Here is a 4,963-nt window from a genome sequence, read left to right as displayed (position 1 = left end):
TCATGGTCAGTGGAGGACAAGGAGCCGAGGCGGAGCATGTCGCTGAAGTCCAGGGCCGGGGTGGAGTAGGGCGGATCAGGGTCGGACCAGGGTGGAGCAGGGGCAGACCCCCTACTAATGACTAAATAATGTACGGGGACGTTCGTCATAAATCGAGTGTATAATGGCTAAATACTCGCTACTCAATCATGTCACTTCAGACACCTCCTAATCATCAGTTTTTCAATTTCAATAGAAAATAAAAACAACCAAATTAGTTTTTTTGTAAGATGTCACAAAACTCGAGCAGAGTGTACTCAAAGCTCCACCATGAAGACTCCCATGTTATCATATGTCATCCTATATACTCCCTCCATCTCACCAAAAGTATCTCAACTTTGTAAAAAATTGTATGTATCTACCTACTAGATAGTGTCTAAACATGAATGAATTTTTTGAGATATTGACAATGCATTTCCCTACCTTTCATTGTTCGTTAATACAAGTAGAAAATGTTACTCACACATGATATCTTTAATATCATGGTAATTATCACATTTTATCCTATACTGAGGTACCATTTTTACCATCCACCTTCCGGTGCCCATCATGGTTCTCTAATTTCCAACATTTATATCACTGCGTTTTTCCACTCTAGTCGGTGCAATTCACTTTCCTCCCTCCTTTAGTCGATGAAAATAGAAAATGATATTCATCAATAGTATCCTCGACATCATAATAATTATAACTTTTCTCCTATAATCGGAAACTATTTTCACCATCCACCTTCAAGTGCCCATCCTTGTTATCTAACTTTCCAGCATTTATATCGCTTGCTTTGTCTCCCATAGTCTCCATAGTAACCTCATCATTTAGAGAGGACAAATGTGTTTCTTCTTGAAAATTCACCACCTCATCATCCTTTTACTCAACACTTTCCACTTCCACATCAATTTCGGTATATAAAACCCTCTATATGATTAATGTTACATAATCAAATCCCCGCCTTTACTGATTTCTCTTCGTAAATGTCTACATGCTCATAAATAGGTTCATCGGTGGCTAGTTTCATCTCAATTTTCATCTATAGCAAACGCTTGCCCTTACTTTGTTTGGCAACTTATGAGTTTTAATTTGGATCAATGAAACACCTTTAAATCCCAAGTTTCCACAACTACAAACACATGTTTCACTCAAATACCTAGATCTAGGAATCCACTCACATACAACCTTATTTCCCTTTCCTTGTCTTCTACTCAACTATATTATACATTATGAGATTTATTACCATTTTGTCTCCTCCTGCACGAGACAAAACGAGAGGCGGTTGCACCTTGCCTCGTTCTTCCTCCTAGAAGCTGGGGTGCCATCCCTAGGGCTTGATGGGGAAGAACCTGATTTCTTCACCTACCTCCTCTAGTTCTTTATTTGCATTGATAGTCTTGCTTACACTCTATGGTTTCTGATCGATGTGGATGGGCAATGGGCAATATTTGAGGGAGGAATTTTAAGAAAGAAAATGGGGTTTTGGGGGCAAGAAGAAAAGGGTTTTGACTAATTTTCATTTATGCGGAAGATGTTTCAGAGGTACATATTCCATGTTGAAATTTAACGTTGGAGAAATAGGAAACTCCCTCCTACTGGGACCCTCAAGCCTACTGGATGCCTACTTGGATAAAATTCAAGAACATTGACAATACTGGTCAACAAGTATGGCTAGTCATGACATGGTCAGAAGTTCAAAGATCAACATAAAAGATAAAAGATAAAGTCAAAGATGGAGCCCATGAAGCAAGGAGCCCATTAGTTCTAAGCCTAATGTGGGAAGTTCATCATGGACCATGACCATCTCCTCTCTCATACACATTCCTCATCGACTACAGACGACCAACCATTACCTCTTAACATATCCTACCTACCACCATAAAGCGTAGATTTTGTTATTTTTGAAGTACGCCTTCCCTATATGGATATATATGTACATACATATATATATATATATATATATATATATATATATCGACGCGGATTTTCTACCAAGGGTGGTAGCTATGCACAGGGTGGCAGCCGTTGGATATAAGGAGTTCTGATTCAACTCATGTCCAGATCAAATACCCAGGAGCACTTTCACTAAACGGCCGTTTGAGCTCCGTGATCGCATGCACGAAAAATGCTGCCACAACTTTCCCACACCATTTTTACATCATTCCACACATTCTATCGGCAACGGTGCTGACCACCCGTCTTGTGGATTTTTAGCTTTTTTTAGTGCTTTTGACAAATTGGATCGGCGACGGTAGACTTTGACATGTGCCAGCGCCATACCGTATGTAAAGTGTCGTTTTTTACTTGTTTTCACACATTGTATCTGGAACGGTGGTGATCACCCGTTGTGTGGAATTTTATACCTTTTTACTGCTTTTGACACATTGCACCGGTGACGGTAGCCTGTGGCAGGTGCTAGCACCACACCGTGTGCAATGTGTAGTTTTTACCTGTTTTCACACATTGTCTTCGGCACGGGTGGCTTTAGTGAAAAAAATCTGCCACACGGAAGGACTGCCCACGATCTAAAAAACTAGGTGGATGCAAAAATTAATCAGTGTGGTTCAGTTTGTATGTCATTCTGTTTTTTGCCTTGTTGTTGAATTTTTTAAAGACTATTAGCCAAATGAACTCTACCACTGTATTATGTCAATTATCAAGGCAATTGAAAAAGTCCTTGTAACAGGCGATTAGTCTGCCTTACAAATGCGTTTACATAAACTTTAAACTGTTACATAGCTTGTTGGATAGCCCTAGGGCAGAAAGTAGGTAATGCAGAGAACAAACGGATCGATACATTGATAAAAACGGTGCGGTCTGCTCTGTGCCAAACTACCGTTTAGGTTGCTGCGTGTTGACTCCAGTGCCGCGCCTGACATGCTTGAGAGCAATATTGAACCATGGCGCACAAGGAGCACTGTCGAAACTCTCTAATTCTGGTCTCTTGCCGACCGCAAAGGCGGTTCGAGCACATGTGTAACACGTCGTCCCCGTTGCCCGACTCGATCTGTGTTTCATCTCCAGCTCTGAACCACTCTACCATAAACTTGTTTGCTATGGTAGGTTGGCCCCCCTTACCTGGTTCTGTTGGGCCCAAGAGAGAACCATGATCGTCGAGGGCTTCGGCCATCTCACGGGCCCTAGCAAGGGCTACGAGTCTGTGACCCTCTTGTGTGTCTCGTTCGATACCGTATCCATCATGTATGCAGAACCCCAGCTCTCTTAGGGCGATCACATGTCCTAGGGCTGCCGCATGTGCACACAGATGGGTGGCCCCATGTATGTCTCTGCTTTCCTCGCCTGCACCGCTTCCGTTGAACATGATGACTGCCATAGCGTAGATCGCATCTTTGTGCCCTCCGGTTGCGGCTAATGATATCTTTGCAACGCCATCCGCACGCAACTTGACACAGTAGAACGTGATCTACCAAAAAATTGGGGTTATTTATTTAAAAAGTGCTAAAGAAAGATGTATGCTGCAACGTTTGTGAAGAAAAACTAGACGGTGACATGGCGAAATGTAAACATACCATCCCTAGGATATATGCTGCATCAAGGTTGCCTGCTTCAGCGCATGTTTGCAAGAATGTTTTTGGCCCATCCGACCATTTTTTCGCGCTGAAGTCGAAGCAACGTGCACTGACTTTTTTGAGGACAGAACGGCTCCTTCCAGTCTCTGTGAACCTCTTGGACCTGCGTTTAGCGGATTGTAACCATGTATCTATTGATCGTCCGTGTGTGGGGGGTGGGGGGTTATAAAATAAATTAACAATAATAAACTCACGTCATTGTTGCGGATAGGAAGTCGGCGGGCAAACGAGCTGAAGCTGCAACTTTTTCAAGTATAGCTGCAATCACTCCATCGGGGAGGTCGTCAATGCTCATTTCTGCGACATTTTGGACCGTGGTATCGGTAGGCGGCTGCTCAATCTTCTCTTCGGCAGACGGTGACGATTCGCCAAGGTATGGAACTACGTTGCGGTCCATGTGTTGAGTGGCTAATTCCTAACGAGAGCTGTGTCCAAACAATGCAAATGCAGTTGAAAAGGTTTGAGTTGCAGGACTAAATGCCCAAATGTAATTGTTTCCGTAGTTGATCAGCTCTGAACCGTGAACCACTGGAAATGAACAACCGTTATTTTTTTAACGTGAATTCACACATTGTATCGGCATCGGTGGTGACCATCCATCGTGTTCTCATTTAGCATTTTTTACACCTTTTGACACATTGTCACGGGCACGGTGGATAGAAGCATATGTCTGGAGATGTGAAAATTTTACTTGTTTTCACACATTTGTATCGGCCACGGTCATTGGTGTGCAGGCCACGGGATTTTAAAAAAAATGTGGTGCGAGATCCACACGTTGTCAACTCGAAAAAAGGACACACCGTGACCGTGTATTTGTTGTTGTTTTGGCAAAAAAAGATGCTACGGTTTGGATGCACCGTGGTGTTGTTGACACATTTGGAAAATTCTCGTGGAACGGCTAACGGAGGGAATAGTTTGAAACGGGGAGAAACGAAAATGTCTAACACCATGTGCTCCTTTTGTGCTCTCTATATATGATCTAATGGTTGGATGTGTATGATCTAATGTTGTTGACACATTTGTGCTCTCTTACACTCTATGATTTCTGAGTGATGTTGAGGGGTCATGGGTAAGATGTGTGGGAGGCAATGTTAATAAAAGAGATTGGGTTTTGGGCAAGAGGAAAAGGGTTTTGAATAATTTCCATTTATGAGAAAGATATTTTAGAGCTAATTATTCGTTGTTGAAAGTTATTGTTGTAGAAATAGGCAGATCCCTCCTATGGGGACCCCAAGCCTACTGGATGTCTACATGGATAAAATTAAGGAAAATGCTGGTCAACAAGTACCGCTAGTCATGGCATGGTCAGCATTTCAAAGATTAAAGTAAGAGATAAAAGATAAAATTAA

This window comes from Lolium perenne, chromosome 7 (genome assembly GCF_019359855.2).
Source record: "Lolium perenne isolate Kyuss_39 chromosome 7, Kyuss_2.0, whole genome shotgun sequence".
Taxonomy (NCBI): Eukaryota; Viridiplantae; Streptophyta; class Magnoliopsida; order Poales; family Poaceae; genus Lolium; species Lolium perenne.
The sequence above is the reverse complement of the archived record's forward strand: the minus strand, read 5'-3'. Positions refer to the sequence as shown.